The sequence below is a fragment of the Phyllostomus discolor genome, chromosome 2 (genome assembly GCF_004126475.2).
Source record: "Phyllostomus discolor isolate MPI-MPIP mPhyDis1 chromosome 2, mPhyDis1.pri.v3, whole genome shotgun sequence".
Lineage (NCBI taxonomy): Eukaryota > Metazoa > Chordata > Mammalia > Chiroptera > Phyllostomidae > Phyllostomus > Phyllostomus discolor.
The window spans coordinates 161,356,441-161,369,319 of NC_040904.2; positions in this window are offsets into that span (position 1 = coordinate 161,356,441).

Below are 12,879 nucleotides of genomic sequence, written 5' to 3' on the forward strand. Positions count from 1 at the left end.
GGAGCAGCCCACTAGAATCAGTACTTGCACTCCTCAGGTAGTACAGTCAAGACCAATGGATCCCTTTAGTTTTCAGGGGCTTCAACCCACACCCTCTCCTGTAACCATTAGGCTAAGGACAGGATGCTAGACCTGGCAGGGCTGAAGCACAATTGATGAAGGAGCAGGGGTTTAAAATGGCAGTTACAACAATTGCAATAACTGTGTATTTAACATAAATGAGTTTTTATAGTCTTTTTGAGAGCTTCTGAAATGGGCCTCTGCTGAAAGTCAGGGAGGTGGAGCACAGGAAGGCCAGCTGTTACCCCACAACACTTCGGAAGCTTCATTTCAAAGTCTTAGGTGTTCCTAGTCAGCCATGGACTTCAGTTTTTTTGTTTTTTAACTGGGGCACGCAACCTGGTATTAGAAGCCAATATTGGCCTTCTCCCTGGTTCTAGCACTACTACTGGAAATTAACCTAAACCAACGTAGGGTATTTGGAGGAAAGGAAAAAACAACGCGGGATTGGGGGAGGGCAGAAGTGACACCTGAGGAGAGGAACCTGCAGCCGGCCCCTCCCTGGCCGCAGGGGAAACGAGTTTAGCAGGATTTAGCCCTGAAGGAACAAGAGGTGCTGAAAAGTACGGGGGAGGGAGAACATTTGGGTTCCTATAAAGAAAAGGTAGAAGGCGGGGCAGGACTGCAAAAGGTGAGACCGTATGGGCCGGGATTATTGGCGAGTTGCCCCTTTTTCAATCCGCAGCGCCCAGAGACTTGGAAGAGGTTAATTACAATACTAACTGGGTCCGCCCAGAAGCCTTCACCCTGCCCTTTGACCCTGGGGCTCAGCCGGAGGAGGCTCCCGGGGTCCAAGGCCAGAACAAACCTAAGCCGTCAGCACTTCGCCACCTGAATCTCCCGGGCCGCCCAGGGGGTAGGGTCAGGCCAGGGCTGCCCGTCCTACTCCGCCGGCCGCCGCCTCGGCCGTGGAAGCCGCCTGCAACCCTGAGGCGGCTGAGACAGGTCACCGACCGGCAGTGCCCTCCGCCCTCTCTCGCCGGTCTCTATCCTGCGAGTGGAGCCCAAGGCAACTGGCACGCGATTTCGACTGCCCACCTCCTGAGAGAATTGAGGGTCTGCCATTCACCCCACAACACTAGTGCGCCCCAGCACGTTCCCGGAGTTTGCCTGACCGGCTCCATGTCCCCAAGCCGTCCTGGGACTTGGGCGCAGACCAGGGCCAGAATATTTTCCTTATTTATCAGGTCCCCTTTCCGGGTTGCAGGTGGGCCTTGCCACGTTTTCCCTCGCAGGTCCTGGGCGGACGGAGTGCCTGCGAGGAGAGGCCTGTGCCTCAGAATTCTCTCGGCTCCCAGAGGACTGCTGTATACGCAGCAGGCGCTCAATAATGGTATCAGTGGCAGCAAAAGAGCGCACTGCTTTTATTTTACTAAAGTCTTCAGCTTCTACTCTCTTCCTTTCTCCACAAAATTGTGTGCTTTCCCTTTAAGACGAAAATGGTGGCTTGCTACGGTCTGGACTCCACTTCCGGTGGGGAGGGGGCGGGACCCCAGCCCGCTCACGCCGGAAGTGGTTTGCGTTTTCAAGATGGCGACTCCCTATGTAACTGACGAGACCGGCGGTGAGTGCGGGAGGCGCGGAGCCGCTTTTCCCCGGGCTCTCGGGGCAGGGGTTCGGACTTGGAAAGGGGTTTGTGCCCCGCCCATCCCGGGGCCCCTCCTTTGCCCCGCCCTCCGGACCGCCTTCCCCATTCATTCTCTCCTTCGGGGTGTCACCTGCGCCCCCTTCTGGTCTCGAGTTTAGGGGTCTCTGCTTCCGGTCACCCAAACCCTGGGGTCCTTAACGCTGGCTGGCCCTACCCCAGGACCCTCACGGGCCTTTTATGTTTTCTCTGGCAGTTGAAGCTCCAGTATCTTCTTTGGGTTCTCCAGCTTTGGGGGTTCCTGCACTCTTAGTTCTCTCCAATTCCTGCCCTCCCCTTCCTCCCCTCCCCCACTTTTACCTATACCTACTTTCTGCCCTACCCCAGCCACGTTTTAATTCTTTTTCTCGAAGCTGTATCTGTAGAAGATCTCTTCATTGCTACATAGTGCTTTTTCCACTCTTCCTCATCTTCACTGTCGGGTCACAGGTCCACAGGTGTAAAGGGACGAGGATCTTAATATAACTTTCAGTCTGAGTTTTCTTCTCAATGGACCAACCCTTCTCTACTTTCTCAGTTGATAGTGCTAGGAGTTGAGAGATCTAATGTGGAAGAAAGCAAACTAGGAATGTGTCTAGTGCCTTCTCAAGCCCACTGACAAGTTGGTAGAACCTACTATTCCTTCTGGCTAGAGAATTTCCAGTCTTGCTGATTGAGATGCTGAAGTGTCTGCTGTGTATATGAGCTTTATGTGTTAAAAACTGAAAATCAAGATTTTTCATTGTGGTTTTGTTCCCTCCTAATTTCCTCATTTTTAGAAAAAAAATATCGTAGCGTAATGATATCTAGTCATTGACAAGTGAAGAAGGTAGTATGTGTGCAAGCAATTTATGAAGTGCTGTATAAGGCAAGATGTTACTGTTTGGGTTTTTTCTTTGGCCCTTATTGTGTATGTGTAGTCTTCTGTAGAAGTATTGTACCTGTGCTTTGGTATATATGGTCTGTTAAAATGTGCCATTTACGCTTCTTGCTTTGCTGCTTTTCATGTTCTTTACATCCCAATCATTACTCCTATGGTATCTAATGACAATATAGGTATCTGCTACCTCTCCCCTCACATTTCAAAGTGGTCCAACATCTGTTCTCCACTCAGGAGGTCCTTTTTAAACTACCTTTAAAAAAAAAAGATTTTATTCATTTTTAGAGATAGGGAAAGGGAAGGAGAAAGAGAGAGAGGGAAATATCAGTGTGTGGTTGCCTCTCATGTGCCCCCACTGGGGGGACCTGGCCAGCAACCCAGACATGTGCCTGACTGGGAATCGAACCAGCAACCCTTTGGTTTGCAGCCCACGCTCAGTGCACTGAGCTACACTAGCCAGGGCTCAACTAGCTTCTTTTAATGTGTGCTTCGAAAATATTACTCAGTTTCCACTACACTTCTCTTTATTCTTAACTGTTTTCCTAAACTGATTTAATGAAAATCCAGATATCACATCTCACCCTCCCCTCCCATCAAGGGGTATCTTCTTTTCTCTATGACCATGTGGAGGGGAGGAAGAAATCACACTGTTTTTGCTTTCTCTTCCTACTTCCAGATCATTGATCTACCACTATCACACTAAACTTCATGGAAGGTATTGCCATACAATTACAGCTTTTTCTCTAAATCTTCAGGGCCATCATCACTTTTTTCTCCACTCTGTTTCTTGTTCTCATTCTCGGTATCTCCAGCACCTTTGGGATACTCTGATGTTACAGTTACTCAGCATGAGACCATTGACTCTCCGTCGTATTTTCAAACTAGCTACATATCAGAATCGCTAAAACTTGGATCTCACCTATGATACAGCTTCCCCTTCAGGTGCTCCCCTCACTTATTTTAGCCTCCTTACCAGTCAGTTTTTCACTACCTCCCATCCACGGAATCAGCATTTGCCCTCCTTAGGTTTGCTGCTTCTTGGCCTTTCCCATTTCATTGAATCTGTCATTACCTTCATGACTGTTTTGATGCTGCCCTTGCTAGGCCTCTGTAACCAGTCGCTATCACCATTGCTTTCTTCATTTGTTTTGATCTTCTATACTAAGCAAGCACTTATATTATCTTGAGTCATACCCATCAACTGTTTTCTTGGCCTGTGCTTCTAGGCCACAACATATGACTAGAGCAAAAGTGCAGAAGCTAGCAGATGCAGTATAATGTAACTTAATGTTAACTTCTGCTGAGATCACAGCTTCTCTCCAATTCTTTTTTTTTTTAAGATTTTATTTATTTATTTTTAGAGAGAGGGGAAGGGAGGGAGACAGAGAGGAAGAGAAACATTGGTTGGTTGCCTCTCCTACACACCCCTGCGGAGGACCAAACCCACAACCCAGGCAAGTGCCCTGACTAGGAAGCTACTGGCAACCTTTCAGTTTGTAGGACACCCAACCAACTAAGCCACCTCAGCTGTCGGGGCGCCAATTCTTTTTTCTTGGTTTGCTTGCATTCTATCATGGCTATTTCCCCACCTTTTCTAGCTCTCTGTAGCTCCCTTTTAATTATTCCTTTTGTGGCAGATGACCTCACTTTCCATTTCGTTGAAGAATTAAGGCCCATCATTTCTGTTTCTTTCCACAGCTTGATTTCTTGACTATCAGGCCTATACATACTATTTCTACTTCTTTTCTGTTTATTTGATCCTTAACTCTTTACAATTTTTATTTCTAGCACTGGTTTCTCCCAAGTTGCCAATTCCCTTTTCTGATTGTTTGGTGAATAGCTTTCATTCATGGATATGCTGTCACAACATCTCAAGTACAACCTGACCAAAATCCGTATCAGTTTTTGTTCCTTATTTCTTTTAAAGGCACCATTATTCTAGCCAACCCAAGATCAGCTTTTTTTTTTTTTTTGCATTATTTCTCTCCTTTCTTTCTCTCTTCTTAAAATTTTAAATAAATTTTATTTTTAAAAACATTTTCAGATTTAAAGAAAATTTAAGAAGATGATAAGACAATTCCCATATACCTTACACTCTCCCACTATTAACATCTTACATTAGTAGGGTATTGTTATTGCAGTTAATGAGCCAATATTGATACATTAGTATTAATTAAAGTCCATACATTATTCAGATTTCTGTACTTTTTACCTAATTTTTCTTCTGTTCCAGGATCCTATCCAGGACACCACATTACATTAGTTTTCATGTCTCCTTAAGCTCCTATATTGGCTGTGACAGTTTCTCACGCTTTCCTTGTTTTTGATGACCTTGACAATTTTGAGGAGTACTGGTCAGGTATTTTGTAGGATGCCCTCTATTGGAATTTGTCTGATGTTTTTCTCATGATTAGACTGGGGTTATGTGTTTTTTGGGGGGGGCCATCCATTGAGGTAAAGTGACATTTTTGTCATATCAAGGGTAAATAGTGTTAATGATTTTCTACTATTGATATTGACCATGGTCACCTGGCTAAGGTACTGTTTGTAAGGTTTCTCCACTGTTAAAGTTACTCTTTCCCTCTTCTTTCCATACTGTATTTATTAGAAGAATGGCACTATTCATAGCCCAAACTTTAAAAAATATTTTAAATTTATTGATTGGAGATAGAGGAATTTGGGGAGGGGGGAGAGAGAGAAACACGGATTTGTTCCACTTATTTATGCATTCATTGATTGATTTTTTTTTAAATCCTTACTTGAGGACATTTTTTTTTTTCATTTGCTTTTAGAGAGAGAGGAAGGATTGCCTCCTATATGTGCCCTAACCTTGGGTCGAACCTGTAACCTTTTGGTTTACAGGATGACACTCCAACCAAATGTGCCACACTGGCCAGGGCTTCATTGGTTGATTCCTGTATGTGCCCTGACTGAGGATCGAACTGCAATGTTGGCGTACAGGGCTATGCTGTAACCAACTGAGTTACCTGGTTAGGACCTATTTTTTTTCCCTTTGTAAGAAAATTTTTCAATTACAGTAAACATTCAATATTATATTAGTTTCAGGTGTAGAGTATAGTGGTTAGACATTTATACAACTTGCAAAGTGATCCCCCAATAATTCTTGTACCCATCTGACGCCATATATAGTTTTTACGATATTATTGACTATATTCCCTAAACTGTACTTTTAATCCTGTGACTATTGTGAAACTGTCAATTTGTACTTCTTAATCCCTTCTTAATACCTTTTTCACTCAGCCCACAAACCTCCCATCTGGAAACTGTGTTTTTTCTCCATATCTATGAGTTTGTTTCTGTTTTGTTTGTTTATTTACTTTGTTTTTCAGATTCCACATATAAGTGAAATCATATGGTATTTGTCTTTGTCTGGCTTATTTCACTTAGCATAATACCCTTTAGATCCATCCATGCTGTCACAAGTGGTAAGATTTTATTCTTTTTTATGGTTGAATAATATTCCATTGTATATGTGTACCATGCCTTCTTTATCCATTCCTCTTTTGATTGGAACATTTGATCCATTTAAATTTAAAGTAATTATTGAGCCCTGGCTGGTGTAGCTCAGTGGTTTGAGCACTGGCTTAAAACCCCAAAGGTCCCCAGTTTGATTCCCAGTCAGGGCACATGCCTGGGTTGTGGGCCAGGTTCCCCAGTTGGGGGCATGTGAGAGGCAACAGATTGCACATTGATGTTTCTTTTCCTCTCTTTCTCCCTCCCTTCCCCTCTCTTATAAATAAATAAATAAAATCTAAAAAATATGTTAAAGATTTTATTTATTCATTTTTAGAGAGAGGGGAAGGGAGGAAGAGAGGGAAAGAAACATTGATGTGTGAGAAATACATTGATCAGTTGCCTCTTGGCACACCCCCAACTGGGGACCTGGCCCACAACCCAGGCATGTGCCTCAACTGGGAATCGAACCAGTGATCTTTTGGTTCACAGGCCGGCACTCCATGCACTGAGCCACAACAGCCAGGGCTAAAGTAATTATTGGTAAGTACATAGTTATTGCCATTTTATTGATTGTTTTCTGATTGTTTTTGTGGTTCTCTAGCTCTCTCGTATGTTGATGACTTTCTGTAGTATTGTGTTTAGATTCCTTTCTCTTTGTTTCTTGTATATCTCTTGTAGATTTTGGTTTGTGGTTATGATGTGCTGCATATGTACTAAGCTATGTTTATAGCACTCTGTTTTAGGTTGGTTGCTTAAGTTTGAAAGGTACTGAAATCACTGTTTTTACTCACCCCTTCCATGTTTATAGTTTTGTTATTTTTTACTTCTTTTGTGTGAATGTGTGTTTGTAGCTATCCTTTAATTTATTGCTGTAATTATGCATAATCTTCCTACTTACACCTTTTAACCTTTGTACTAGGTTTAGTGTTGGTTGATCCACTGCTTTTACTGTGTTTGCCTTTGTCAATGAGAATTTTTTCTTTATGATATTTTCTTATTCATGTTTTTTTCTTCTCCTCCTTCCTTGTTCCACCTCCACCTTCCCCCCTCCCCCTACTTTTTTCTTCTTTTTGTCCCTTTAACATTTCTTGTAATACTGGTTTGGTGATGATGAACTCCTTCAGGGTTTTTTTGTCTGAGATCAATGCCCACATTTGAAGTGTGGAGAGTTTTGCTCCCTTCCTTAAGGGTGGATAATTTATATGCATTATTTAGAATTCGTCTGCATGTGAGATTTGTCTCCTCTCCCATGTATTTATTCAGTCTTTTAATATTTATATCAGTATGGACCTTGGGTTATAATACAATACTGTTTTATTTATTGTATTGCTCAAAAGTTTCCTCTTTGGACGTTGGGGACGTTGGGAGCTCTTTTAGTTGGCCCCATGTACCTTTGGCATACCCCATCAGTGTAAGTGTCTGTTTTTGTTGTTTTAGCTCTTCCTTACTTCCTGGCACTAGAATAGGCTCCAGGGTTATCTTTTTAATTTTTATTCCAGTAGTAGAGTCGGACACTTCTCCAAGGAAACCTTGTTCCTTTCATTGGAGGATGATATAGGAAACCAAAATTAGCATTTACTGCTATTTGGATATTGTTTTGAGTCATTTACTCCTCTCCTGCTCCTTGTCCCACACATATACCAGTTGTCATAATATTCTTCTGGCCTCACTGCCATTGCCCTATCCCATCTTCAATACTTGTTAGCTATATGGCCTTGAGAATTTTAAGCTGTGGGAATCTAAGCTTTAGGTTTCTTCGCAGTGAAATGGGAATAATTCCTAAAGATAGGATTAAAAAATATATATTTTATTGTATCTTTTCCATTACATTATAGGATTATGTTTTTATTGTTTATGCAATTGCAGTTCTCACTTTTTCTCCCTTTCTCATCTCCACCCAGCCTAAACATAGGATTACTGTGAGAATTAAAATTTAAATGAAATAATGTATATGCCTGGCACATAGAAAGTACCCAACAAATGGTTCTGTAATTATTACTGTTATCTAATATTATTTATTATAAGGGTTAGAAGAAATTATGTATGCGAAGTGTCAAACATAGTACTTGGGTCATTCTAAGTACCAGATAAAATTCTAGTGTTCTTTATCCTGAAAATATTTGCTGTGACCACTTAAATTCATTCACCCAGAGTCCACTGTTAAATTTGTCATGTATCTTTCTGATTGTTTTTTTCCCGTGCATTTTAAAAACACTTTTGAGTCAGATGGCAGACACATTTTTATATCTTGCCTTTTTATTTAACCTCATGACTAATATTTTTCTTGCTATTAGAAACTCTTTGTAAACATCTTTTATAATACTAGCAGAATGTTTTATTGTTTGGACACATATCCTCTCTTGCCTTTCTTTTGTCATTAGACTTTTATATTGTTTCCAGAATTTTTATTATAAGAACTCTATGGATATTTTTGTGCATAAATTTTTGCTTGCATTTAGGGTTATTTTCTTAAGCTAGATATCCCAGAAGTAGAATTACTGGGTTGGAGGGCAAAAACATTTATTTATTTGATTTTACTTTTTTAAAGATTTTATTTGCTTATTTTTAGAGAGAAGGGAAGGGAAAGAGAAAGGGAGAGAAACATCAATGTGTGGTTCCTTTTAACATGCCCCCTCCTGGGGATCTGGACCACAACCCAGGCATGTGCCCTGACTGGGAATTAAACCAGTGACGCTTTGGTTCACAAGCCGGCACACTCAATCCACTGAGCCACACCAGTCAGGGCCAAACATTTATTTTTTTTTACTAATTATAAAATTAAATCTCATTAATTGTAGAAAACTTGGAAAATATTTTCAAAAGTAGTGTAAAATATAAGTCACTCACGTGCTTGGTAATTCCAGAGCCCAAAGATGATGACAATTACATTTCCTTTTAGTTTTTCTTTCTATGCACACATTTAGCTTGTCTATATTTAACATCATCGGGGTCATAGCAAATGACTGTATTTCCCAAAATGTGACTCTCAGAACACATACTAGTCCTGTGAGATGTGTCACAAAGTAAATAAGCAAAATAAAAATAAGGTTCTGGAGTCAAATACATTTGGGAAATACTGTAAACCATATTTGGCCTGGGATGTTCACATGAATAAGAACATATTAACTCACTTAAGACTTGCTGATAAAAACAAAGTCTTTTTTTGTGTACTTAACCCAGAATCTCCCAAACCTACTTAACATTTTTTTTAGGTAGCCTTTGTTACTATCTTATGGAAGTAGTGTTTACTATAACAAAAGCTTTGCGAAATGCTGAAAAATGATAGGACTATCTTATATTCTCTTGTTATGTTAGCCAAATTGCTTTCTAAAGGTTTGTTGGTTTGTTTGTTCACCAACAGTATATGATTATACAGGCTTCACCACTTCTTTGACTGCATTGGTATTTATTGTCTTCTTTAAAAATTCTTTCATAGCTCTGGCTGGTGTGGCTCAGTGGATTGAGCGCCCGCCTGAGAACCAAAGGGTCACCAGTTCCATTCCCAGTCAGGGCACATGCCTGGGTTGTGGACCAGGTCCCCAGTAGAGGGGTGTGCGAGAAGCAGCCACACATTGATGTTTGTCTCCCTCTCTTTCTCCCTCCCTTCCCCTCTTTAAAAGTAAAATAAATCTTATATATGTATAATTTTTTAAATTCTAATTTAATTTTTTGGATTTTGTTCATTTATTTTTTAGAGAGAAGGGAGGGAGGGAGCAAGAGAGGGAGAGAAACATTGATCGGTTGCCTCTCATACATCCCCAGCTGGGGACCTGACCTGCAACCCTGGCATGTGCCCTGACTGGGAATCATACCTGTGACCTTTCGGTTTGCAGGCTGGCACTCAGTCCACTAAGCCACACCAGCCAAGACAGATTTTTATGATTTTATGTCACTTTTCCCTCATTAAACAGGGTGTGATAATTTATTCTCTTGAAATATCTTATCGGTATGTATCATTGTCTCTTAGGATACTTAAGATTTTTATATTTTTGTCTTACTTGTTTGCCTAACTTATCTACCCCCCTGACTTAAACTGTAAATTTCTTGAAAGTGGGAACATTTTACTTGCTTTCTGTAGCATTTTGTGTAGTGCTTTTCTTTAGGGGGCTTTCAGCAATTTGTTGTGTTTAATTAATTTGTAGTCCAGCTTCTCTACTTTTCTGAAGCAATATTCTTGGACATATCTAGAGATTTCCAAATTGACAGAGTCTTTTCCCTAATCTCTCTGCAGTACTTAAGACTATTAATCACCTGCCCTTACTTAAAACTCTTGGTCTCCATGGCATAGCATAGCACTTGTTTCCTAGAGTCATTTTCTGTTATTGCTGACACCATTTCTTCCTTCAGGAAAATGATCATGACCATTTTTCCTGGTCATCCCTCCAAATTGGATCTTTTTATATTTTCTGTATTAGAAATTACATCTGGGTCTCACAGTTGTTGGCCCTGCCATCATCCTCAAGCTTAGATCTGTGACCCAGATCTCCTTTCTTACTTGAAGCAGGTCCCAGGGATTCAGCAAACCATTTTTTTTTTTTTTAGATTTTATTTATTTTTAGAGAGGGGAAGGGAGAGAGAAAGAGAGGGAGAGAAACATCAATGTGTGGTTGCTTCCTGCATGCCCCCCAGTAGGGACCTGGCCCCCAACCCCTAGGCATGTGCCCTGACTGGGAATCAAACCAAGTGACCCCTGGGTTTGCAGGCCAGAGCTCAGTCCACTGAGGCACACCAGCCAGGGCAGGTTCAGCAAACCTTTAATAGTCTCTTCTACCTAACCCTTAGGCGTTCTCCCCAAGCCTTGTGTTGTCTCTTCACCATCTTCTTGCTGTCCCTGAACACAGAGTCCTTTTAGATTTAGGAAGCAGATTGAGGATTAAAAACAGCAGATATGGGGAAATAACAAATCTTACAAAATTGTTATACTAACAGTCTCTAATCTGTAGTTTCTGGAAAATCTTGATAATCTGCCCTTGGATTTTATTTTTAGGGGTAAGAATCGCCAAACCTCTTCCTTCTGTTTGACTTTACCTTTGGATACTGTCAAGGCCAGAGAGTGGAATCTGGATAATATAAGTGTTATTTTGTGACAGTAGGTTATTTGTATCTCTGAGGGCTTTCAGTTAGGGTGACCATTCAAAAAGCTTCTGCCTTTTTGAAAAAAGATTATATTTACTTTCTTTAGAGAGGTGGGAAGGGAGGGAGAAAGAGGGTGAGAAACATCAATGTGTGAGAAATACATGTATTGGTTTTGCCTCTCACTTGCCCCTAACAGGGGATCTTGCCCACCACCAGGCATATGCCCTGACCAGGAATTGAACCTGTGATGTTTTGATTTGCAGGTTGGTGCTCAACCCACTGAGCCATACCAGCCAGGGCTACCCTTTCTTTCCTCGAATTATATCTTTACTAGCCTTAAGGCTTCCACTGTAATCTCTGGGCAATTTACTTAAATATATGTTTCTTACCACTGTCCTTTTTTCCTTAATTCTGTGTATACACTGCCTGTTTAGAATAGAATCAGTTATTTTCACAAAATTTTCTTCTCAGGACTTTTTTTGTATAAGTAATTTTTATTCTCCAAGTTTTCCACATTCAAAAGTGATATTGTAATGAGTTTATTTGTGTTCTTACTACCTTTCTTTCTCACTAGAATGTATGCTGCTAGCAAGCTAGACCCTTGCCTGCTTTATTCATTATTGTATCCCTAGGTCCTGTTACGGTGTAAGTGCTCAATAAACATTTAAAATCCATGCGTGAATAAATGTTATTACCACATGCCCTACCTCCCACAGGTACGTTGTGAAAAAATAAGAATACATGTGCAAATCACCAAATTAAATCCACAGTAGCACCGTTGCGATTATTTCCTCTCCCTTTCAAACCTTGGCCGTCTTCAGGTCTTGTTGACTTGTTCCTCATGATGAACTTTTCCTTCATTTTTCTTTCAGCATTCATACAGAACATCTAAATCAAGTCTTCTTGCATTGTGGCTATTACTTCTGGGGTTTTTTTTTTCTACCTTTAGTTTATGTTACATAGTTTCAGGTTAATCTTAGAGCCTGGCTTTAAGATGATCTGTACTCCCCGTTGGCCTTCAGTGTTCTCCCACAATTGGAAGCTCAAGTCCAAAGTCAAGAGAAGACTGGATACCTTTCATCTTTTAATTTACCTCTAGTCTCTTTTCCCATTACATATGCTTTTTGCCCAAAATATACGGGATTCTTACTGTTCCCTAAAATGATACATAAACTTATTTATTCATTAATTTGAATTGATTGCAGTCTTTTGTGGGCCAAACCCTTTGCTTCAAAGATCAAAGACAAGACAAAGTTTCTGCTCTCAAGCAAACAAACAAATTATGTTAAACATGTAGAGAATGATAAAGGCCAAAACAGAGGCACTGGTGCACAAAGGGCAGCTTTTAACCTGTCTTGGGGTGTGTGCATCAGGGAAGAATTCACTGAGTAGTTTATACTGGAACTTGACCTTTAAAGACCAATAGGAATGAACTAACATGTGATTCAAGGAAAGTCTGTTCCAGGCCAAAGCAAAAGCAAAAAGGCATAAAGAATAGAGACGTCTCCAGGTGGATTTGTGAATATTTCAGTGGCTGGAGCAGAAAGTATGAGTAACTGGGTGCTACAAGGCTAGAGACTGGGTCAGAAGTCCTTTTGTGTGTGGTTCCATTTTCCATGTACATACTCTGAGAACAACAGGAATCCAGGAAAAATTTTAAGTAGGAACGTGGCTAGTCCCATTTGTCCCTTTGCTTATGTTGTCCCAAATGCCTGAAACACTTTCCTCTCTCCTTTCCTCATAGCCAAGCCCCAAGCCACCT